The sequence below is a fragment of the Ctenocephalides felis genome, unplaced genomic scaffold (genome assembly GCF_003426905.1).
Source record: "Ctenocephalides felis isolate EL2017-DRISC unplaced genomic scaffold, ASM342690v1 CF-g0.4_SCAFFOLD_01886, whole genome shotgun sequence".
NCBI lineage: Eukaryota > Metazoa > Arthropoda > Insecta > Siphonaptera > Pulicidae > Ctenocephalides > Ctenocephalides felis.
Window position 1 is genome coordinate 134437828 of NW_020538040.1, and position 27909 is coordinate 134465736.

At 29.2% G+C, this 27909-nt stretch overlaps 1 long non-coding RNA gene across 1 annotated transcript in view; it reads left to right on the plus strand.

Moving 5' to 3' along the window:
* Window positions 1-27488, plus strand: part of LOC113376581 — a 53599-nt gene extending 26111 nt beyond the window's left edge. Inside the window, exons 2-3 of the long non-coding RNA XR_003367043.1 lie at window positions 25860-25959; window positions 27302-27488. This is a non-coding gene — a long non-coding RNA (uncharacterized LOC113376581). The remainder of the gene's footprint in view (window positions 1-25859; window positions 25960-27301) is intronic.
* Window positions 27489-27909: the final 421 nt, after the last annotated feature.

The window sequence follows — 27909 nt, forward strand, 5'->3', positions numbered from 1 at the left end:
ATATGATTTAAAGAATTACAGGGAAATAAAATATAAATATTAATTAAAATTTTTTAAGGTGAAGTTAGTATTTTACTGGAAATTCTGATAATAATATAATGTAGATAATTAATAATCAAACACTGAACGATTTGACCCCAAAACTGGAATCATGTGAGCCAAAATTTGACTTTACATCGACAGTTTTTTAAAGAACTGCACCAATTTAAAAAAAAAAATTTTCGTCGTCGACATTTTCTTTGTATCCTTAATCGAATTTTATAACTTAAAAACCTTTCGAGAGACATCAGTTCGTACTTATTAGGAAAATTTTTCTTAATAAATCTTTATATACTGATAGAGTTCAAAATAACGACAAAAAATATTATAGGCCTTCAAAAATTGGCTTAATTATAAAAAATGATCAAAGTTTGGAATAACGGCACGCGCTTAGAATATGAAACGTTTACAATATTAATTGAAAACTAGTGGTGTATGACATCGTGCATTAAGGCAAATTGCTGGAACTTCCCGTACCGTAACGAAATGTTCGAAGAATATTAAATGTTCGCAAATATGTAGATTATTATAAATACTGTAACATTGTCTAATATTTATAAGCATTATATATACTGAATTGCAAAGTTTTAATTATTTATTTAGACTTTTAGAGTATATAAGTGATTTTAAAACTTTAGCCAAAATTCAAATTAAAATCTGAATCATTTTTGATATACGTTAATTTTAGATCATTTTTTTTAAGAAAAGCCATTATTTTGTCAAAACAAGTAAAAAGTTTTTTGAATCATTCAGGTCGGATGCTTAGTTTTCTCAAAATCTGCCATTTTTTGCACATTTAGATCGATATCTCCAAAACGGCTAGACCTGCTTTTGCTAAAACTAATTACCACTTCCCCAAGTCATTACGAATTTAATGTTTTTTTGATCATTCAAATCGGAAGCTCCGTTCTCTCAAAATCTCTATTTGTATTTTCTGCACTCTTTGCTCCGTATCTCCGCAACGGCTGGACCTGCCTTTTCCAAAAACTAATCAGCACATCTCCCTATCAATAGAAATCGAATGTTATTTGAACCATTCAAATCGGTTGATCCGTGCGCACGAAAACGTGGACGATAAAATGCGGACATACAAAATACACACATACACACACATATTTTTTCTGAAGTATGTCAAAATGTTCAGAAACGTTCAAAACGAGAAGATATGCAAAAAATTTCATTTTTGATTTTTGGCTCAATACTGTAACTTACTCTACGGGAAGTTAATGAGAAAAAAAATTGAAATAAATAGTTACACATTACTACAAAATCAAAGTTTTCATAGTTCATCGTTTTATAGTTTATAATTACTACAATTTTAAAAGTTGCTACATCTGAAATCTTATTGATGAAATTTACACATATCAGAAGAATCATGCAACTGGTCCTAACTGCCCCTTATACTTAAATATATTATTTTTTTAATAAAAGTTGAATCAATACAATTAAATTTTTGATCAATACTACTTATGAGAAAAATATCACTTAATTACTAGCATTTACTTTTAAGTACTTATTTTTTTTTATTTATAAAATATCATCTATCACATATCGAGAATTTTATGAAATTTGCTTAAGGCAAAATACTACTATACTAATACACATGAACAATTTTCTTCAGTGTGTATCCAAATATTAAATTGATTAAAGAAAATATTTGAGAACCACTGAAATATTTACTGATGAATCGTTCCAGAGTTCAAGCTCATTTATAATTTCAATAAAGGTCATATTGAACATTTTTACAATACCTAATGAAATATTTTATAATTATACTGACAGTGCGGAATTATTCGAGGTCGTAGCCCAAATATGTCATTGTTATCCACACATACATACAGTATATATATATATATATATATATATATATATATATATATAACGTAATTCTTAATCAAAACTGTTATCAAGGTAGAAATTCTTTCATTAGTAATATATGAATCATTATTTTTTACACCTCTGGATAGAGCGCAATCATTTATTTCAATCGCGAGCTGGATTTGTGATATCCCTATTATTTATTATTTCATAAAATCAATATTAAATTTTAAATATATATACTACTATATATATATTTCAAAAGTAATAAATAATGTAAATAAAAATGTTCATACGCTAAATAAAATTTAGTCACCAGTTTTCAATTGCTGTTGGTTCAGACTAGAGAGAATTGTTATAGATATTTTTTATATTGGAAAACTATGTAAATATATTATTTAATTTTCGAAACATTTTCCAAATTCATCATTCATAACATAATCAGAAACTTACAAAAATTATAAACTATACAAAAATATAGCCAGTGTATTCAATGTTCAATTTTGTACCTAAACTACTTAGGTCTACAATATTTTAGGATGTCGAAGACCATGAACTCTGTCATTGTATAAAACTTCAACAAAACCGTGAAATTTTTTTCGACAAATAATTACTTACACAGCCGATCTTTAGTAAAAGCTAATCGACACGAATTTAAACTGATATTTTATATGAAGCTATTTAATATTTTATGAATATGTATATAGTTATTGTTTTACTTTTTTTAAGAATATGACAATTTTTAAACTTTAAATTTGGGATACCGTTTGGGACTAAAATTAGAAAAAAATTGTGTTTTTAATTGTGTGACTGAACCGATTTGATATAACTCGATAAGGACCAAACGTTGATCAACGTTAAATACAATATACGATAAAAAATTTTATCGACGATTTCGAAAGCACGGATTAACCGATTTGAATGATTCCAAGAACATTCGATTTCTTTTGATGGAGAGACATGCCGATTAGGCAAAAGCAGGTTTAACCGTTTCGAAGATACGGGACAAAAATCATTTTATTTGTATTGACTGAATGAAGAACTGACTAAATTTTTGGAGATCCAGCGGTTCCGGAGATCCAGAAAAAAAGTTAAAAAATTCCTTTGTGGCTTGATTTGTGGTCAAAAATAATCATTGCGCATATGCAAATCAAATTATCAGATATTTTATAAAGATTTCAAGCATAAGTACTAATTCTGTTTTCATTTTCTTGGTTCCTTACCATGATTTTTAATTTTTAAAGTTTATTTATATGGTTAAAACAAATGTAATCTTCTTGGATGGATTGACTTGAATGATTCAAAAAAATATTCGGTTCATTCTGACCGCGAGATGAGAGAACCGATCATCCCATTAGAATGATTCAAAAAATATTTTGCTTGTGTTGACGGTGCGAAGGAATGATTAGTTTTGAGAAAGGCATGTTCAGCAGTAAAAAAATCATTTATTTTTTTAAATTTCAAAATTTTCAAATAATTGTTTTTTTCTGCCAAATGGTATCTCATGACGTCCTCGAGTTACCTTCGTCTATCTCGGCTTGATTACGTTGTGTTTGTCTACGTTTTAGCTCACAATCTTGAATTGCTTTTAAATAATCAAAAACTGTTCGAAAGATATTGGTTGGGAATGATACTGATTAGTTTTAGGTAAAGTCGACCGAGCGTTTTTTTTTTGTAATTAACTGTTGATAAATATTTTTGATACGATTTTTATGAAACTACTTTCGACGATAGATAAGATCTTATAGAACGTACTGAAATATTACGGCTCTACGACAAGTAGTTTAATTTTAAAAATTCATCATAATTTGAAAAAATATTATAGTCAAAATTTGTGCCAACAGTTGCTTTTGTGATGTGATAAGTCAATCAAGCCAATTAGAAATGACCTTAAAATTAGCAAGAAAGTAAATGAAGAGTTCACAAAACTTCACTAATTTTGTTAAAAATGTTGCCGTTCATTTAAATCTAACAATTATTACTCATATTGGGAAGTTTTTGCAATTTGACTTAAGGCAAAACCGCTTTTTCAACTAGTTTTTATTAATTTCATGAATCTAATATAATATTTATTTATAAAACTGAAATAATGCCTTCGTGCGAGATGCGACTAGTTAATGTTGATATAATCCCGATTCGTTTCACTCTCACAATCAGATTCCCGTATAATACGCGTCGCGGATTCTCGCTCTCGTCGTGTTCATTTCGATTTGCGACTCCGGAGTCCCTTGTGTTTAAGTGCCTCGCACATGCACTGTGTAGTGTGTAAGATTATTCCTCACTTTTTGTTTGTTTTCAGTCATTTCCAACTTTACACATATCATGTCGTGTGATTTAAATATATATTGGGTTTTAACACATCAACATACAGTAAAACTCTACTAACGGATATGTTTCGTTCCGGATTCGCACTAATCCTCGTTATGCGAAATTGGTTTCGCAGAAAATAAAAATACAATAGAATTTTGCTTTGAAACATTTGCTTTCAATTCTGATGATCTATTTACGTAAGACATTGAATTAATGGTTCACGAAGTACCAAAAAATGAACGCAATAATTGTGTCAAAGTACTACAAAGTAAAATCTAGTGGTGTATGGCATCGTGCCTTAAGGCAAATTGTTGGAACTTTCCGTACCAAAAATTAATTTTTTTTTTAAAAAGAATAACATTTTTTGTTAAACTTTGAAATACAACTTTTTTGAAAAAAAAAGACCTTTTTTTAAAAACAAGAAGCTGGAAAAAGACGAAATATAGAAGCGCGTAAGCGCCGCGTCGCAATCTAATGGACAAACGATATTATGAAACCCAACAAAATGTAAACAAAATTCATATGTATTATTAAAATCTCCATAAAAGGTTTTTTTTACTATTTTTACAAGGTCTCCGAAACCGCTAGACCTGCCTTCCCAAAAATTTAATCAGTTTTTCATTTTGCCAATTCCGTTCTCTTAAAAATTGAATTACCGTTTTTGGAAATTTTTGTCCCGTATTTTTGAAACTGCTAGACCTGCCTTTACCAAAGACTAATGAGCATGTCTCCTTATCAATAGGTCGAATGTTTTTTGAATCATTGAAATCGGTTGAACCGTGTTCCCAAAATCGCCGACGAAAATTCGTATCCAAACACACGCACACATCCATTTTGTCTAAGGAATGCCAAAATGTTTAGAAACTTCTGAAACGTAAAGACATATAAAAATTTTCATTTTCGATTTTTTTGCGATTACTATAATTTACCCTACGGTAAGTTAATAAATTTAAAGAGAAAAAACGCAAAATGGATTATTAATTAACTTCCTTTTATTATATTAATATCTTTACGGTTCAAGTCGATTTTGGCATTCCTCAGAAAAAATGTATGTACGTGTGTGTGTAGTATGTATGTATGTATGTATGTATGTGCACATACAGTTTTTATTGACGATTTCGAGAGCACAACCAACCGATTTGAATGATTTAAAATTTTTGTTTGGGAGACGTGCTAACTATAGTTTTTGGCTATTTGCCAAAAAAATTGGTCAAGCCGAAAGCAGTAATTGCCCGATGTATTGACAAAATGCAGAACTGGTTAAGTTTTTGGGAAGGCAGGTCTAGCGGATTCGAAGACTTACTTAAAAAAGGTAGAAAAAATTACCTTAGGTTTTAATTTAGAAGTCAAATATAATTATTGAACATATGCACAGAAAATTATCGGATATTCTATAGATGTTTTAATTATAAGAACGTGTTCTCAAAATCTTTGATGAAAATTTGTATCCGAACACACACACATACACATACATCAATTTTTTCTAAGGTATGAAAAAATGTTCAGAAACTTTTAAAACGTAAAGATACATGAACATTTTTATTTTCGATTTCTTTGCGAATACGGAAAGCCTAAAAACAGGCTAACTAAACAATCTTTTAGCTTAGCAAGAAAGGTGTTAGAGTTAAAATTAGTTTAACACGCACAATTTTGGGACTCGATTGGGACTTATTATATTTTATAATATATAATATATATTATAAAAATACAAAAACTATTATATCTATGTATCTAGATCTGTTTGAAAGATATCACTTTCAGAAATTATGCTGATTAGTTTCTGGTAAAGATCAACTTGTCCGTTTATTGGTTCAACATTGATTTTTTGGCATTCTTAATAAAGTTTTGCATAGTGATAGAATTTATTGTGTAATCTCTAGACGCAATTCTAAAATATTATAGGTCCACTGACAGTGGTTTAACTATATAAATTCGTTGAAGTTAGAAATAATTTGTTGCGTCAAGATTTGAAAATTTTATCTAATCGTCACAATTATAGTGTTACTAAATCTCAGTTTTATTATGCCGATTATTTATACGTATTGATATATTATGTCATTACGACAACATGTCTCCACACAAAATGCCACTTATGCGTAGTTATGTTACATTGTCACCTTTTATTATATTAACTGCAAATCACCCTGTGCTACTTGAAACAGCGGCAACAAAAGTTATAAGTTAAAATATAATGGTAATTGATATAATAATCATTTATTTTAAATAATTATTACAATTGAAACTTTTAAAAGTCTATTTTAAACAATTCATCACTTACAAATTACATATTAGAACTCTCACTAATTGCGCTGCTCATATGATTAATGATGATAATCATCAAGTTGTAAGTGGTAATAAAAAGTGTTGAGCCTTTATTATAATTATTTAATGATGATATGAGTGTCAGTTAGCTAATGACTGAGCATTAGCGCAAATGACTTGAGCCACAGAATTAATGGATACCGGATGATTATAGTTAATTTATTCATAGACTTTCATCGTCAGGCAGATTCGGCTCAGAACTTGACCCTGAACTTAATACAATGCCAAAAGCATGGTCTTAGAAATTAATTTTATTACTAGTGCTCGAAGGCAGGTCCATGGTGGAAGAGCATCATAACTGCGGATTTCTTTAGACCTGTACTATTATTCTATGCTGACACACGTTTTATTTAAAAAATTATTTCATTCACACTGTATTATCTAACTAGTCGTGTATGGTATCATGCCTTAAGGCAGATTGCTGAAACTTCCCGTGCCAAAAATTGTTTTTTTTTGTAGTTAAAAAAAATTTTTTTTAAACTTTTAAAACTAGATTTGTAAGAATGTTGAAGTTTTTGAAAAAATTGACTTTTTTGAAAAAAAAAATTGATTTGAATAATTTTTTTTTATACTTTGAAATAATTTGAAAAATTTTGAACTTTGTTTCAAAGCAATCGTGCTGCATGTAGACAAAATATAGAGGCGCGTAAGCGTCGCGTTCCAGTCTAACAGACAATCAATGTTACGGACCCATAGAAATGTTAACAAAATTTATATTGATTATATTAAATAATAAAAATCTCTATAAAATCTAATAATTTGATATGCATATGTCTAATGATCATTTTTGACCGCCAATTGGCATGTTTTTTTACTCGATTTTAAAACCGCTAGAACCGCCTTTCCAAAAATTTAATCAGTTTTTCATTTTGTCAATACAAGTAAAACATGGTTCGATTTATTAAATTTGGACGCTCCGTTTTTTTTTAAACTAAGTTACAGTTTTTGACATTTTTGCTCCCTATCTTCGAAACGGCTGGACCTGCCTTATCCAAAAACTAATCAGCACGTTTTCTTATCAATAGAAATCGAATGTTTTTTTTTTTTGAACAATTTTAAATTGGTTGAACCGTGATCCCGAAATCGTCGACAAAAATTTGTATCCGCTCACACACACATGCATAGACACACACGTACATCCATTCTTTCTAAGGTATGTTCGGAAACCCTCGAAACGTACAGATATATAAAAGCTTTCATTTTTGATTTTTTTGCAATTACTATAACTCACTCTACGGGAAGTTAAAAAATGTTTTCCTCTAAACTATGATTCAGTGGCAGTGGCGAAAATTGTTCTTTGGATAATAGTTGGTTCTATTATGCCGATAAATTGGGGATAGATTTAAAGTAAATATGTATTGTTCTATTTTTCATTCGATGACTTTATGCACAAAGAACTCTTTTCTCAATATGGGTCCGCTCAAGTTTTCTTTTTCTTGTTTGTTTTTAATCACATACAGTAGGGTTCTTTATTCTTCCACTTTTTGCAGTACATCTTCTTTTATTATCAATTCATTCTATTTTATCTTCTCATTTCTTTGAATCCATGTCTCTGATATACTTATAAATACGTTATGATAAACTTAAAAATATAATTTTTTATGCTTGTATTATATTTTAAATGTATGTTTTATAAATTTTCTAAAATAGTCCAGTGTATATAATTGTAACATAACAATGAGTTGCCTTCTTATTGCCAATAAAATAAAACTAGGTGTAAGTCGCATTGTGCCTTAAGGTAAGTTGCATGGACTTTCCGAGGTGTTCAAATCATTGACATGATCAAAATGAAATCAAAATATTAATTATCGCACAGGATATAGTAATGGTCGAAAAATCTAAAATAAAATTTTTGAAATCTTTACGTTCCGGAGATTTTTGAACATTTTGGCATACTATAATAATTGTGTCCACGATTTCGGGCGCACATTTGTGGATCAGTCGATTTGAATTATTCAAAAAGCTTTCGATTCCTATTGATAGAGTGATGTGCTGAAGAGTTTTTAGCCAAGACAGGTCTAGCCGTTTTGTAGATGCGGAGCAAAAATGGCAGAAAATGGAAATTCGGTATTTGCGAGAACTGGGCATTAAATTAGAATGCTTCAAAAATGTTTAACTTGTATTGACGGGAGACGTGCTGATTAGTTTTCTTTTAAAGGCGGGTTCAGTCGTTTTAGAGATAATGAGCAAAAAGTGCAAAGATTAGCCGTTTTTGAAAAAAACGGAGCATCTAATATGTTGATGATTTAAAAACCATTTTGCCAATGTTGGCAGTGAGAAGAAATAGTTAGATTCTTTTAATCTTCATGTAATAATTTATTTTAAATATTAAAAATGATTCGGATTTTAATTTTTATTACGGTATGGCAAGTTGTCTAAAGCACGATGCCATGAATCACTAGTTTATGAGTGATTTGTAAGTTTACCAAGTTTTATAATATGAGAGATTATTTGGATAATTTGGATATTTTCTCAAATAGGTCATTTTTATTCACATACACACACATACAGTCTTTGCCCAATTTCGGTTTCAAACAATTCAGAATGACATTTTAAATGTTAAAAAACGGATTTAAAAACAACGGATAAAAAGTCGGATTTTCTGGCGAAAACATGAACTTCTCCTTCGGGAAGTTAACAATCAACAAAAAATTATCTTGCTGTTTTGAATCATAGAAGTCATCAAAATTGTATCCTAGCATATTTACATACATACTACTGCCTCATATAGTAAACATACAAACATTTTTTCTTACAATGAGATTGGCCAAAATAATCAGCATCTCTTGAAAGTAAAAGATGAACAGAATTTTTTTGTCGAATTCATTAACTTGGAATACGGGAAGTTACAATACAAGTTTATTAACTTGTTATAAAAAATGAGAGTTGTTTTTGACCATATTTATACGAAACACGCACACACGTATAATATATATATATATATATATATATATATATATATATATATATATAACATCATAATGAAGAGAAATGTACTAAAACCAAAACCAGTCCGGCTTCACCATGGTAATGACCAACATTATCGATACATCACTAAATCTCTTTTCATTTTAAAGTGGCACATGACATATATGGAGAAGTTCGGCATATATTTCTCTCCATTTCTCCAAAATAAAAGTATACATAGTATAGCAGACTAATATGTGTTGATTAAAGGTATTAACAATTGTCATCTTATAATAGTTATCTTATAATTTCCGATCGCAATTAATAAACCAGTTCTGACGGCAAAATTTCTGCATTAAGGAAAGTTATATGAATTTTTCGTTATCTGTAAATATTAATGATAAAAATAATTATTCCATCATAATGTACCTTTGTTAGTACTCGGCTATTCAATTGCACACAATTTAACGATTTTTTATAATTAAGCCACCTTTCTTAGGCCTATAATATTGCAGGTGGTTTGCCAAGGTCATGAAATCTACTGATATGCTATTTTTTTCATTAAAATATTTTCTAACATTAATTACGAAGAAACCCGGCTGATCTTCACTAAAACTGATCAGCACGCTTCAAAATCGATTTAAGATTTGTGTCTAAAACATTCACTACAAATTCGCTCATTTGCTAATATTAAAGAAACTAATGAACATAAGTTCTTATAGAGTTTCATAAAATAGTTTTGGAAGAAAACGTCGACAAAAGGTCAAAATTAACTCATGCACACCTCTTGAATCTTCTAATTTTGGCGTCAAACGATTCAGAATGACTTGAAACGTTGAGAAAACATAAAAATCCGGTTTTCTGGTGAAAATAAACATCTCTGTCGGAAAGTTAATAGCCTACATTAGATAATAATTTTCTGTTCTATTTAATCTAAGGAAAACACTAATATGCGAAAATTTAATTACACAAATAATCGATCAAGTGTTATGTGTAATATTTTAATTATATGAATATAAATATAATTTATGTTTATTAAATTTATTTACACCGACTTTGTTACATTGCATCTTTAGTTTATGCAATTACTTCAGGAACTTTATGCTTGACTATCTTTTTATGAATTAATTTATTATGAATGATTATTATTAAAAATAAAATAGAATTTGTTCATAATTATTATTATAATTTATTTACATTTATTAAATATCATCATGGCCTTGGTTGGTTGCATTATGTGTAAATTTTTGTTCCTACTTTATTTAGGAATTATTGAAATAATTAAATGATATAAATGGAAGAAGTAAAATATAAAAAAACGCGAATACTTATTTTTTTTATTGTTTTTGAATAGCAATCAGAAGTTGGAATTCTATAAGCAGCTGTTCATGATTATTCATTTTTTAATGGCTATTAGAAGGCAACCAAATAGTTGTCTTTTCTTAATGGTTAAGATATTTCTGCAGTAATGTATGAGAGGGCTATTTTCACTTAAAATTATATTTTTAATATATAATTTCTAATTTATTATGAATGATTATTATTAAAAATAAAATAGAATTTGTTCATAATTATTATTATAATTTATTTACATTTATTAAATATCATCATGGCCTTGGTTGGTTGCATTATGTGTAAATTTTTGTTCCTACTTTATTTAGGAATTATTGAAATAATTAAATGATATAAATGGAAGAAGTAAAATATAAAAAAACGCGAATACTTATTTTTTTTATTGTTTTTGAATAGCAATCAGAAGTTGGAATTCTATAAGCAGCTGTTCATGATTATTCATTTTTTAATGGCTATTAGAAGGCAACCAAATAGTTGTCTTTTCTTAATGGTTAAGATATTTCTGCAGTAATGTATGAGAGGGCTATTTTCACTTAAAATTATATTTTTAATATATAATTTCTAATACCTCACGACTGCTTTATATCGGATTGAACGAAATGCGGAATTTTCTGGAACCCTAGTGTTTGCAAGACCAAGGCTCTACCACCGCGCCACATATCTTTACAAAATCTTATATATGAATTTTTACGTATAAAGTTATAGAATCTAATAAACTATTTTCTATTATATTCGATTTTGTACAGATCATCAGTGTACAATATTATACTCACTTTGATTGTAACTTTTATCATAGTGTAATGAATTGTTGTGGAAATACGAGTGTCTAAAAATAAATCACACGCTAAGGAACTACTTTTTCTTCGCAGTGTTTTATTCTTAAATAAATTCTATTGTATTTATTTTATCTTCAACAATGTTTTGTCTAGTTTAACTTCTACCAGAAATGAGTTTCTCGGGCATAGGCGGCAGTATAAAAACAGTCAGATTGAATATCCTAAGAGCCTTACAAGGAAGCTGTTGTATTGAACTTAAAGAAGAATTAAAAAAAAATCTAGTGACCTATTTTCAGCCTGTTGATAAATAAAATTCCATTTTAATATTTTCCTTACTTATATTTTTTGTGCTATCATCGTTGTAAAAAACTGCATCACTGCCACACCAAAGGCTATTCGATTTAACTCGCGTTGATTACATTTTTCATTCACATTTTAGCCAAATATCGATCAATTGATAAAGATAGACCTTCTTATGATCAAGGCCTTAAAAAATCGTATAAAATACTAAGTCCTACGACAAGTAGTTTAATTTTGGTAATTAGTTTTTGGCGAAAAGCAAACTTTTTATTTTTGAAAAAAATTATATTAATAGCTAAATAAATCATTTCTTATAGATTAAGCCTATTATCTACATGTATCGGGCAGCTTAAGTAGATTTAATTACTTAAAGCAGAATGCTACTTACTCTTAGTTAATTTTCCCTAGGGTAAGTTGTAGTAACCCGCAAATAATCAAAAATTATAATTTTTGCATATCTTCGTTATAAATATTTCTGAACATTTTGGAATTTCTTATAAAAAATGGATGTACTCGTATGTGTGGTAGTTCGTGTGGTTGTGTGTATTTGTGGGTTTGTATGTTTGGATACAATATTTTATCCACGATATCGGGACCACGGATCAACCGACTCAAAAAACATTCGATTCATATTGATGGGGAGACGTGCTAATTAGTTTTTGGCAAAAGCAGGTCTAGCCGTTTCGGAGATATAGAGCGAAAAGTGCAAAAATACCAGTTTTTGAGAGAAAGTCGCATCCGATTAGAGTGATTCAAAAAACATTGCTTGTGTCGACGGTGTGAAAAAATGATCAATTTTTGGGAAAGACAGGTCTAAAGGTTTGATTAATAAAGAAAACACAATTATAAAATATGTCGAAAATAAATATGGGGTTTTATTAAAATTTTCAAAAATATACAAACTTTTTCTAAAAATATCTAAGTTTTAATAATTTTGAAGTTTTCTTATATAGTTGTAAACACTTTTTAAGCTTTGCTCAGTTCTAAAATATTGATATAATAAAAATGAGAAATATGAAATGAAGCTATCGGAAGCATTTCTGGTATGATGTTGTTGCCCAAATATTAGCACTTACATTAGATCTATAAAATACGATGATGAAATTTACAGCATTTATAACAATTATTTTAGAATATCTAAAACAATTTTATTACTCATTGATAATTTTTTTTATTAATGATTAATTTTTCTCAATACGCGAATGTTTAATTACTGTACGTAAAGTTCCAGCAATTTGCCTTAGGGCACAATGCCATGCACTACTAGTTAACTTCCCGAACAATCCGAAAAATCCTATTCGCTAATTTTATGTTTCGACGTTTGAAGCCATTCTGAATCGAATGAGACTAAATTTGGGAAAAGTATGCGGCTGTGTGTGTATGTGTATGTGAACAGATTTTTTGCCGTAAATCGACGTTTTCTCAAAAACGGCTTAACCGATTTCAAAAATTTCAAAATCATTCGGTGTATCTCGATGAGGACTATTGTTTGACAGTTTATACAACGATCGGCTGAACCCTTTCTTTGTAAATCGCAGAAAAGTGAAAAATTTTTCGTCCACGGTTTATCCCGCAATTCTGAATCGGTTTTAGAAATTCAAAAACCGTTCGAAAGATATTGGTTGAGAATCGACCTGAGTAGTTTTTGGTAAAGATCTGCCGGGCCGTTTTCTTGTAATAAAGTGTTAAAAAATTTTTTTTGACGATTTTTATGATTTTTTTTTTGACGGTAGATACCATAGTCTTATAGATCATACTAAAATATTACGGCCCTACGACAACTAGTTTAACTTTAAAAATTTGTAAAAGTTGAACTAAAACTTAAAGTTTGTAAAAATTAATATCTTTTTTTGGTATTTGTCAAAATTAGACCTTTGTCGACGTTTTCTTAAAAACGCCTGAACCGATTTCAGAAAGGCCATTTGATGTTTCTCAATGAGGACTATCGTTTGCTAGTTTCGTACGACGATCCGCCGAGCCGTTTATTTGTTATTTTTAAAAAAGTGTTACAATTTTCGTTCACATTTGAGCTCATACTACCGAATCGATTTTAAAAAATCAAAAACTGTTCGAAAGATATTAGTTGGGAATGATACTGATTAGTTTTAGGTGAAAATCTACCGAGCCGTTTTCTTGTAATTAACTGTTGAAAAAAAATTTAATCCGATTTTTATGGAAGTTTTTTTGGCTATATATATCATGGTCTTACAGAACTTACTGAAATATTACGGCCTTCCGACAAGTGGTTTAATTTTTAGAATTATTCAAAGTTCGAGAAAATTAGTAGCTTATTTGACGTTTGTTAAAATATAAATTAGACGATTTACTTGGTATAACGATAGAGTACTTGATCTTAATCAAAATACTAAACAATTAAAGTCCTGTGGAAACTGGTTCAATTATTAAACTTATTGATTTTTTAAAATTTGCTTTCAGAAAAAACTTCGAGTTAGCGTGTGCATTCGTTTTCAATTATGTGTAATAAATCCACTCGGAATACTTATAATCACTCATGAATTAATTTATTTTTTATTGATTAAGTCGATTATTCACATATCGGGATGTTTATGTAACTTGCCTCAAGGCAAATTACCAATACCAACTAGTTTAATTTTGCACTAAGAAAATTATTGATTTATTGATTTATGTTAATAGTTGATCTAAGAGTCTATCAAAAGCGCAAAATAAGAGTCTATTACTTCCGAAGTGGATATGTATTTGAAGCGAGATGATGTTGCTCGTGTCGATATTCTCGTCATCTCGTGCGCCAGTGAGGTCGTTTTCCTCTCGCTTTCAAAATGCATCAGGCATAAAGAGATTGCATATCCATTTTGTGATTCAAATACATATTCAAATCCGAGCAAGAATGTGCACATTGCAAATATTCATTCAAATTAATTATTTACACGTTGCAAAACACTCTCGTTTCGGAATCTTAACTAATAGTACAATCATTTTATGCATCATATAATGATACGAGTTTATTGACGATATATTCTTTCCGTCTTGGTTTATGATGCAAATAATTGCATACAAAATTAAACTAGAGAATATTTCATATATTTTATATGCTAGAAATAGTTTCCACAAAGTTTATGGTTTGGAAGAATGGAGTGCGATAAATTGCAGTAATTATTATAGAATCATTTTTTTGAACTTATCGTGCAATTATACAAATTATTAGCAATTCCATAAAATTGCAGATGTAATCTATCAACCAATAATTTTTTCTTCAGGTATACATTAATTTTATTGAATCATTGCTAATTATTATTAGAGACCTTTAGACAAGATTTTTGGTTGTATATCAATCTATTATGGTCTCTTACCTAACTTAATTTACCCGACAAACTGCAATCACTAAACTACGAATAAAATTTATTGAATTTATAGCAATATTTAACTTATTGGCATATTTGTATTGGCGCAAGGTCTTAAATTTAATAAAAATGAATCAACTAGGCGTAAGAGTCATTTTGTTTTCAGACAAGTTGCATGAAATCTACCTAATCAATAAGAATTGAAATTCAGCTGTTTAGATACAATTTTTAAATCCTTGTTATAATAAATAAACTCAATAGTACACTACTATAGTACAGTTTTCGCGTATAATGCGCCGAGGAACCAGATATAATTTGTGGCTATATCAGACCGATTAAAAGATATTACTTCTACGTTGTTGAGATGAGAGATAAGATTGATAGATATTATGTTATGTTTTTTTTTTTTATTTATGGCATTTGACTGTGTGGTTATTTAGCCTCATGTTATATGTTAAATGTTCATTAATACTTGTTACTTAGACGTTTGAAGTATTACTGCTCTTACTTACAATTAGTTGAAGTCTCAGTTGATACTGATTTATTAAGTGTTTATAATATAACAGTATTTTTCTGATTAGTTTACCTTTAGGTACAAGTGACTTCCCCTTACATTCAGTAACAAATTATATATGGGTCTGTGATTTTGGTAGGTCGAGTTCATGGAATATAATTTCTTAGAAAGGCATATTAATGATATTATTTTGTACTATGAAATTGCGTAATAAGGAATTAGGTTTATTATTGCTATCCTTTTTTGCTTTTACTAAAAACTAATTAATGGGATTTTCAATTGATAACTTTCAAACAGACTTATAATAACTGTAATTGTATTATCTATAGTGAACATACGCAATTTTATGTCCTAAAAGCGCGACCCATTATTCCAAACGTTTAATGAATATTTATAATTTTATTACTATTAAAAACTATAATTTAAATTTATTTAGACCATGAACTCAACCACCATTTTAAGTTCTTTTAAAATATTAAAAAAAATTAACATTTTATTATAAAGGAACGGCTCAGCCGATTTTTGCCCAAAACTAATCAGCATGATTCCCAAAACTAATCAGCATGATGCCAAATGGTATTATTTCGTCAGTCTTAAAATTTTTTGCTAATTCTGAAGAACCGGCTTAGCCGATCGTTTTCCAAAACTAATCAACGCCAGTCATTATCGAGTTACATTGAATGAGTTTCAAATTTTTAAAATTGGTTCAACCGATTTTGATAAACGATCGCCGAAAGGTCAAAAATTGGCTTATGTATGTACACACATATACTTTATTCAAAGATCTCAAATGATTAGGAATTACTTGAAATGTCGAGAAAACATAAAATTAGAAAATCCGATTTTCTGACGGAAAAATAAACTTCAATAATTTACAAATAATCTGAAATATTTAGTGCTTAGTTTTGATAAAAATAAGTCTTGATCGGAATGAAAACTGTTGTTATTTTGTTGCCTGTTTGTTCATCTGTATTAAAAATATTAAATTCTGGTGAAGTGGTCTGAAAGGAAGTTTTAATTCATTTACAAAATAAATAGGCAAAATCGGTATTTCCCACCTTTTCTAGGCTATTTATAAAATATTATGCCTACATTTATGAATTTTAACCATCAAAATGAGATTTCGTTGTCTTAAGATACTATAAATAATAAATAATAAGAAAAAATATCACACATAAATTACACATATAGATAAAACTATAACGGTAAATTAACTTTCACACATAACGCAAAAATTGAAATTCAAAGTAATTTGCCTTTTTTGTTAAATTTGTCCCCGATATCTAACTTTGCATTTAAATCACCCAAAACGTAAAGGTTAAAATCAACTCATTGACTAAAATATAGGAAATTTAATTATATCTTAGTTACTATGTAAGATTTATTAACTTCCAGTAGGGTATGTTATAGAATTCGCAAAAAAAATCAAAAATGAAAATTTTTTATATATCCTTACGTTTCAAATGTTTGGAACATTTTGGAACCTTAGAAAATTGGATGTGTGTGGTTTGGATACAAATTTTAGTCAACGATTTCGAGAACACGATTCCAGTTAAAAAGAAAAACGAATCTTTTAAATTTAAAAAAAAATAATTTTTGGTACGGGAAGTTCCAGCAATTTGCCTTAAGGCGGCATCGTGCCACTAGTACTAACTAAATATAATCTATAAGCAAGTTGTAGCATAGAAACAATATATAATATATAGTCCATAAATACTATAATGAGTGATGTTTCAAGTTTAAAATATTGTGATATGCCTTTCTCGAACTGGTTATGAGTAAATCATTTTTGCTCGTCGATTCTAACACAATACATGAAAAAAAATGTACCCATTGTTATTAGAATTTTCTGATCCATTCTTTTAATTTTATCTTAATTAATTTGTTTTACTATTAGGTTGGCAATTAAGTAGTACATTCACTCTTAGATGATTCCAATTAAATTTTAAGGTTTGCTGATATAGTCCAAACGTAAAATACGTCTTGTTATTAGATGGTAGGGAATTTAGCTGCCAATTTTTACCAGTTTTTCGATCGATTGTGTAGTTTTTGTTTGGCGTTCGTTGAAAGATGGAAAATTTAGTCGAGAATTTTTGTTAAGCTCGTACAAAGTTATGCATTGTTTATGGTGCTGAAGCCTTAAAAACGGCAGTGTCAAAATTGGTTTGCTAAAATTTATTCTGGTCAAAGATAAAAAACGCTTTAGCCATCCGGTTGAGGTTGATTAAAAAAGAATTGTCTACAATTCTTTTTTAATCAACCTCAACTGGATGACTAGAGTGTTTTTGAACTTTTGTCACCAACTAGACGATCAATTCTGATGTTTGAAACAATTAACTAAATTAAACAATGCAGTTGCAAAAAAGCTGCCTAAATTAACAACTAGAAAAAATCGTGATTAAAGCCTTAAATGACATCACATATGTTTGGCCACTCGGCACAAATTATTGGATCGTTGGGATGTTTGGCCACATCTACCTCATAATCTTGATCTTGCACTATCTGATTATTTTTGTTTCAATCTTTACAATGATCCTTGAATTTAAAAAAAGAATGATGATATTGTCAATTTTTTTAAATTTTACTTGTTTCGATTTTTTGATAATTACTACTGATAATTACTAAAAGTTGCCAACCTGATATTGTTCATTATAATTTTTGTATATTTTTCTTGATAGAACCCGTGTGACGAAATGTAACTAGTCCCAAAACTGCTAATATATATATACCCGACAGACTTTGTCCTGTACCCACGTCTACAATTCGAAAGTTCAACATTTTTTAAGGGGGTTGTTCTTTTTTTATTTTTCTTTGTTTCGGTTTTAAGATTTTTTGATATTATGAAAGATAAAAACCTTAGAATCATTTCAAAAAAAAAATCATCTCAATATCTATTTTTTTGACGAAATTATAGATATATATATATCTCTATATGTAGGATCCTCTGAAAGCGTTTTTTTATCGCTCCGCGAGCTATTGTATGCCAGATTCCTCTTTTTTATTACAATACCTCATGCACATGACCTTTTTAATGTGTCAGCATCTTTGAACACCATGGTGTATTTAGTACATTAAATTAAATGGTGTATTCAGTACATTATATTAAGAACTTTAAATACGTTTTTCTCAAATTGACTTTTTTTAATGCGGTGCCACAAATTAAACAAAAACTACAAGTCGGATCGACTTGCATTTTTTTTTAATTTGTTCACCACTGCAATACCGAGTCCCCCTACCTCAAACAACTTGATAACATTACGCAAAAAAATTTTGCGAAGCTTCTCGCCCCAAAAAAAGGCCTTTTTTGACACTTTTTTTTTTAAATAGCTGCCATTTTTTTTCTTCTTGCTTTTTTTCTTTTATTTTGGTAGGGGGACTGGAAACAAACTTCTTCTTCAACGTAATTTCTTTTTAACTTCCCGTAGGGCAAGTTATAGTAATCGCAAAAAAATCGAAAATGAAAATTTTTATATATCTTTACGTTTCAGAGGTTTCTGAACATTTTGGCATACCTTAGAAAAAATGGATGTATGTGTGTGTGTGTGTGTATGTATGTATGTGTGTGTATGTATGTGCGGATACAAATTTTCGTCGACGATTTCGGGAACACGGATCAACCGATTTGAATAATTCAAAAAACATTCGATCCGTATTGATAAGGAGACGTGCTGATTAGTTTTTGGCAAAGGCAGGTCAAGCCGTTCCCGAGATACGGGCAAAAAGTTCCGAAAACGGTAACTCAGTTTTTAAGAGAACGGAGCGTCCGATTTTAATAATTCAAAAAACGTTTTATTTGTATTGACAAGATGAAGAATCGATACAACTTTCATGAAGGTAGGTCCAGCGGTTTCGGAGATATAGAGGAAAAAGTAAAAAATGAGCCATTTGGCGGTCAAAAATGATCATTAGACATATGCACATCAAATTATCAGACATTTATAGAGATTTAACAATAAGTATACATTTGTTAACATTCCTATCGGTTCCGTACCAATGCTTATGCGTTAGACAGCGACGCGGCGCTTACGCGCTTTTATTTTGTCCCTATGTAGTTAAAGCAGTACGATTGCTTTGAAAAAAAAGTTCAGATCTTCCACAATATGTCAAAATAAAGAAAAAAAAATTTTTTTTCAAAAAAAAAAAAAAATTTTTTAAAAAAAAAAATTTTAAAAAAAATTTTTTTTTTCAAAAAAAACTAATTTTTTGTCCAATTTATAGTTTCTCAAAAATCTTATTTTTTAAGTAATTTTTTTCAAAATGTTAATCGTTTTTAAAAAATAATAATTCTTGGTACGGGAAGTTCCAGCAATTTGCCTTAAGGCACGATGCCCTAATTGCCTTAAGACAGAATCCACTTACAGCTAGTTTTTTTTTGTTTCGGGCGATGCGCAACGGATTTATCTGTGGCACCGCAAAAGAAGAGATCGATTTTGCAAGACCGACTTTGGCGCCCCCTGGTTAAAAAAATGACGGCGCAGACATATGCACATCAAATTATCAGACATTTTATAGAGATTTTAACAATAAGTATACATTTTTGTAACATTCCTATCGGTTCCGTACCAATGCTTATGCGTTAGACAGCGACGCGGCGCTTACGCGCTTTATATTTTGTCCCTATGTAGTTAAAGCAGTACGATTGCTTTGAAAAAAAAGTTCAGATCTTCCACAATATGTCAAAATAAAGAAAAAAAAATTTTTTTCAAAAAAAAAAAATTTTTTAAAAAAAAAAAATTTAAAAAAAAATTTTTTTTTTCAAAAAAAACTAATTTTTTGTCCAATTTATAGTTTCTCAAAAATCTTATTTTTTCAAAGTAATTTTTTTTCAAAAATGTTAATCGTTTTTAAAAAAATAATAATTCTTGGTACGGGAAGTTCCAGCAATTTGCCTTAAGGCACGATGCCCTAATTGCCTTAAGACAGAATTCCACTTACAGCTAGTTTTTTTTTGTTTCGGGCGATGCGCAACGGATTTATCTGTGGCACCGCAAAAGAGATCGATTTTGCAAGACCGACTTTGGCGCCCCCTGGTTAAAAAATGACGGCGCAAAAAGAAAAGAAGAAAATCACGTAATATTCTATGATTTTGTAATTTTTGTTTAAAAAAAACCGCATGTCGCTATGATAAATACATTTCGAGAAAAAACAAAAACAAATACCTAGCATTTTTTGTAACGAAAAAAGAACAACCCCCTTAATATCTTATCCTTTATTTTTTAATGTCCTATTTGATGTCCTGCCTTGTGATTCATTTATGGTCTTAGTATGAGCAGTATAAGAAATTCAGAAAACATAATATATAGCATCAGCAGTAGAAGAACAATATCACACTTGATTTTACCACACAGCATAATTGCTTCAATAATTTAATCTATAATTTTCATAATCTCGAACGATATTTTAGTTGCTTTTTAGCAATTCTAATTTCTAAAGTACATTTTTCTTACTAATACTCAAATAAACATTATTGCTTATAGTCAAATCTTAGGCGAATTAATTTGTAAAATCTAGTTCATATGAGTACTCTTCAATCTAAGATCAATGCTAAATATTCCATATTCAATGCCAAACAAATGAATTTTTGACACATGAAACAAAATTCTAAATCACTTTTTTTAATAAGTAGAAATATTTTTGTATTGTTATTCTAATATTATCTACGCTCATTTGAGCTAAATTCAAATTTCATGTGAATTGACATTTCTAGCAGATGACGGTTCAAATGTTTTCAATGTCAAATAATGATATGTGGTTTTTGTATAATTTTTACCATTTATTTCTACTATATTACTATAGCTTTATGGTACATTAAATCTTAAACATTTTCTTTGACAAACTCTAGAAAGAATTATCAAAATTCGAATAACCGTTTAGGAGAAGTATCAAATCATACATTCGTACAGAAAAATTTTATACATATGAAATATCATAAACCTCGGATATAAGAATAGTATTGATTTCTATATTTAGCGCCAGATAAACGTCATCTTCTTCTGGAGTTGGCTCATCATGAATGATCTTTCGCCAAAATGTAATGTACTGAAAGTTCTTCATTTTACGTATAGAATTTTCCATCCAAATTTAATTCACATAAACTATAAAAATTGAAAATAAATGAGTGATTCTAACTATTGCAGATTGTTACTTGTATCCATATCTCTTATTCTATGCGATCAGACATGCATGCTTCACTTGCATTTAATTGCACGATATAAGTAGTTTTTTATCTGCTTTGAGAATATTTTGTAAAAACTGAATAAATAATTAAACATATACAATATATTTGTATGTATGCCTTTCGTAACCGTTCTATGTATTATATATAAACTAAATAATATTTTCATGAGAAGCAATGGCCGAGAACTGTTGTGTGCCATTGCACTGCGTAATTACGCAATCGGTGCATTCGAATTACACGACTCTAATGTAAGAATATCATGTCGATAAGATTTGAATTTTCTCTTATTACAGATAACACAACTAGCTCAATTCGTGCACGAATCAATTTATTTCTGTCGGTCGATGGCGATGTAGGCGAATCAGATTGAATATTTATTCTGCATTTATTTATTAGCTAGGGTTTCCCGTGGTATAGTGGATAGAACTATGTCTTCCAATCAGGAGATTGCAAGTCAGATACCCGCTTATGTTAGCCTGATTTCAAGCAGCAGTGACATCGGCTTTGACTTGAAAACATAGATGGCAATATGTTCCAAGTGAGAATATCCTTTACCCGGCATTATTCCATCATCAAACATAATCAATATAGTCCAATCCTTTGGTGCAAAAAAGGCTGTTTCCGGTATAGTACTCACAAATATAACTATCCAAACAACAAATATATACGTACAGTATAACAAACTTATATTTTTTCTTAAATATTCAGTATTTATTATACTATTACTATTATTGAAAGTTTTCTCTAGTTCAATTTCATATATAGCTCTTTTGCCATTAAAGTGTTCAATCATCAAAAAAATAATTATTTAAATATTGAAAATTTTTATTTATTAGAAAAAATGTGGACAAGTTCATAGAACAGTCAAATATAGGGAGATCCGATATGGCGGTCAAGATATTCTTAAAAAAACTGTTTTTGACGCCATTTTTCCAATATGGCGGCGCCTTGCCGTAAAAATTCGAGGTAGCCAAGTTAAAATTCGTAATGAGCACTTCAAAATCTTTCAGATTACTAATTTTCCAAATTTCCGGAGTACTATACCGGCAAAACTATCAAATAACAAGATATTCTAATAGCAAAATTCATCAAATAGAGATTGACTGTGTTGCCGTCTAAAAACATCGTAACCTAGTGATTGTCCTGACTAATTGAGATATATATGTATTTACTTCAAAATTCTATAAAGCAACTCAAATGGTCACCCCCTCTAATTTTGATGTTGCAGCAATGCCCCCGAAATTATATTTTTACTAGAAAACATGTTTAGGTCTATATTTTCGAGTGAAAACAAATATTACTACTGCTTGATATCATGTAGTCCAAAGTAGGTATGGAACATGGAACCTTGTGCATAATCCTAAATATATTACAATGGGGTAAAAAGATATTTTCAAACTCTATTTTGGATAACTATTAAAATATACTTTTATTAATATACTAGCTGTAACCGATCACGCATTGTAGTGTTAAAAAAAATTGAAAATTTGAAAAAAAAAATGCTGTTTTGTTAGATGTAATTTGGGGGTGGCGTATATTTTCTAGCTTCGCATTTAAAAATAAAATGAGGAAATTGTTCCAATAAGTTCAAGAATAAGTGTTAGAGTTGAACAACCCTTGACGAAATTAATTCCTTTATGCGAATTTGAGCTTTTTCATATGCTCGAAAATCCTCAATCGAATTTCAGTCAAAAACGTTCACTGACAGAAGTTTAGGTGAAAATGATGTAATTACTACAATAATTCTTACGAAATGGGGTTTTGCGGTAAGAAGGTGAAAATGTAAAGTTATATGGCATTATAAAAAAATAAAAAATGAAAATTGACCCAGAAAATAAAAAAAATCTTTAGGATGGCCAACTCTCATGAATTTTTTAAATCGGTTCATCTGTTTTTGAGAAAACGTCGACAAAAAGTCAAAAATCGGCTCACCTACAAACCCACATACCCATACTTTTTACAAATTCGATTTCGATTCAGAATGACTCGAAACGTCGAAAAAACACATAATTACCAAATCAAATTTTCTGGCGAAAACATAAACTTCTTTGGCAAGATAAAAAGAATAATTTTAGTAAAAAAATATTTGTTCAGATCACCTTCCGAGCAAAAGACCTTCTCTTGCCTGTTTGTCATTGAAATTCATCGATGATCGCATTACGGAACCAAACAAGTCGAAATATTTTGATTCTACTTTTACATAATGCAAGATATTGCATATGAATAATAAATGCTTTTTTGCATAACTGGATCACTTTTGCAAGATGTTAAAATTAATCATAACGAATTTAATAGAAAGATGAATTATTACAGTTGTTCATTTCATTAAATAATTCTATGTTACGTAAACGATTTATTTGTTTTGTTTGAAACAACCAGGAATGAATTATTCATAATAATTTATAAATGAATAGTAAAAATATAATTGCTTAAAAATACTAATTTCGTTTTTCAGATGATGAAAAATGTACACACTTTAGGTATCCTTCCAATCGATGAAATATAGAATTAATTTATTTGAACTCGAATATAACACACATTTCTCTATTATAACATACACAAAAATATTTTTTTGTTTCTTTGCAGCAAAAATAGCTGAAAAATTCATAAATGATTAGTAAAAATAAAAATTGTGGTAAAAGGCATATAATGAAAAGTTTGGCATTTGTTTAATTAATAAAACACGAAATTGAGTTATTTGAAAATAATTTTAATGTGGCATACGTTTAGAATTTTAAATTGATTCATCTTCAGTGCGATAGCATAAAAATGATTTTATTGATAGGCGGAACAATTCATGAACAATTAGAAAAAATGAAAAAAAAAATACTAATAATACTAAATAAAAAAAAACTAATACTGGTATCCGAATTGTAAAAGATACAATATAATGAAAATTTTCATACAACTTTTCAATTAATGAAATTCAAAACTAGTGGGGTGTATGGCATCGTATGGCAATCTTGAGGCAAATTGCTGGAACTTTCCGTACCGCAGAAATGTTCGAGGAATACTGAATGTTTTCAAATAGATTATTACAAATATTCTAACATTGAATATTTATAAGAACTATATAAACTGAATTGCAAAGTTAAAATTATTTATTTAAAGTAGGTATATTAGAACTTTAGTCGGAATTAAAAATAAAATCTGAATTATTTTCGATGTACAAACAAAATGATACCTTTTTTTTCAAAATCAATTATTTTGCTAAAACAAGCTGAAAGTTCTTTGAATCATTTAAATTGGACGCTTAGTTCTCTCAAAAACTGGTATTTTTTGCACATTTATCTCTATATCTTCGAAATGGCTAGGCCTGCCATTGTCAAAAACTAATAATCACTTCTCCCAATCATTACTAATTCAATGTTTTATAGATTATTCAAATCGGATGCTCCGTTTACTCAAAAACTCGATTTCTATTTTCTGCACTCTTTGCTCCGTATCTCCGTAACGACTGGACGTGCCTTTGCCAAAAACTAATCATCACATCTCCCTATGAATAGGAATCGAATGTTTTTTGAACCATTCGAATCGGTTGATCCGTGCGCCCGAAAACGTGGACGAAAAATTGTATCCATACATACATACACACACAAATCCATTTTTTCTGAGGTATGCCAAAATGTTCAGAATCCGCTGAAATGTGAACAGATGCAAAACAATTGTTCACTTACCCTACGCTAAGTTAATAAATATAATACATATAAAAGCAAGAGTTCAAATTTTTTGCTGTGGGTTGATACGAACATCCTAAAGTCTAAATATTTCAGAACATGACATGTTTTTCTCGAAAATCGCAATTTAAACAGTCAATGATTATAAACATGACGAATATACTCGTCAATACACAAAATTCGTCAAGAAATTATAACTGGTTGATAATTGGGTGAACTAAAAATATAAAGAAAAAACTATAAATACATATAATATAATTATATATAAGTATATGTGTTTGTATGTATTTCTTTGTTTGTGTTCAATTGTATATATGGTATTTATGTAAACAATGCTTTGTATAGATCAGGGACATAAACATTACGAAAACCGGAGGAAAACTATTTGGAGACTTTCGAAATCTTGGTACCAGAGAAGGATGGAACAAGTGACACAGACACACAGGTATGTCACGAAGAGACGGTCACTTTTACAGTTTTACATAGGAAATTTATTGCATTCATTTACTCTATCATCAGTCTATTTAACAATTCAACTATTGTAATAAATAGTAAATTTCATTTGCATTGAAATAATTTGACCTGATTATGACTTCAAAAGAAATAATCAAGGTCATTGATATTTTTTTCTATTTTTGTTAGAAATGACCCAAACTGTTCAATAACAACATTAATGGAATTGTTAAAGTATATTAAGAGTAACGAAATAATATCACACCTCCGCAGGAAAAGTGACAATTCTAAATTTTCAGAACTCACTTTTTGTGCTTAAGGCATATATAGATTATATTCCAATTATATTGATCTTGAACCCTGAAAATTGTTATGAGTTAAATTTTCATAACGAAGTTTTAAATAAAATAAAAATATAAAAAAATGGCACTAGTCAAAATAGAGGCGAGTTTTGGGAGTTCCTTATGCCTTAAAGTACAAATTGCTCTGAATCCAAAAAATGTTGCAAGAAAACTATATCGCATGCGTTTAAATAATTAGTTTTGATCTAAGATAGCAATTTGTATTCAGTTCAAAATTTTAATTTTTTTATTTTTATTCTACTGCACAATTCAACTTAATTTTTGACTTGTCACTTTTCTTGCGGGTGTGCTCTTAGAAAGACATGTAAAAACATTCTTGAAAATGAAATATACAAAAATTATAAAATTTGAAACGAATATGGAAATAAAATATTTATGACCATTATAACTAAATATTTAAAAAAAATACATTTAATTAAAATTTTGGACATAAGACGTGCTGTGCTAAATAATTAGAAATCACGTAAATTCTTCCTTTAGGTAATGAAAATATTTTTTTGTTCTGTTTTGTTAGTTCATATAACGTAACATAATCTTGGTTTATTATTTAATCATTTACTAATTATAAAAAATATATCTGTAGCTTTTATTGTTATACTTTATTTACAATCTGTCGTACTAGGGCAATCACTAATTGTTTCGACTACAAACTATTACTAGGACATGCAGTAATTGTTTTGACTCAAAACTATTACTAGGGCATTCAGTAATTGTTTTTAATTATTTTGACTCAAAACAATTACTGATTGTCTAAGTATGACTGATTGTTAAGTATAACAAAAAAGCTCCAGTTATATTTTTTATAATTGGTAAATGATTAAATAATAAACCAAACTTGTATTATATAAACTAGTCAAAACGTTTATAAGGCTTTTTGAATGAATAGCAAGATAGCAACCCCGTAGTTTTACAATCTTATAGTGACTAATTAACTATACTATACATATATTTTGACATTCTATGATTTTATAGGCAGCTATACCCACGAGAGGCGATTTTCACTTGATATTTATAACCTCAAGATGTAAAATTGACATCAAAGCTGCCTGATGTCGGGCTTTTGTTGGCGGTGGCGGTAACCGAACCAGAAAACTCAGGACTGATTACGCCACCGCTGGATCCTAACTGGAGCCGATGGACAAATAATAAAATGTTAAATCTTGGGTGAGTCTAAGCAATTGATAAGTCTAAATAATGTATTAGAAGTGATAGATTATTATTATTTAAACTGTGTTGTTGCTTCTTATTTTATATGAACATTTTCATAATATTCACACAATTTTCGACTACTGTGTGAATAAAGGGAAAGGAAGGTAAAGAAAGGTAAATGGTTTATTTCGACTAAAATATTAAGATTTAAGAACAATTAAAATCCACGTTAATTCTTCATGTTACAAAATTAATTATCTTTGTTCTTTCCTGCTTTATATAACTATTAGCAAAGGAGGAACCCTTTCTTGTGAAACTTCTGTACACAAAAACTCCTGTGAAGTAATTTGCGTTAACATTTCACTTCGTATTTTATTGAATGCCCTTTCTTGCACTAAATAACCTTGTGGTCTATATTAGCCTTTTGGTGT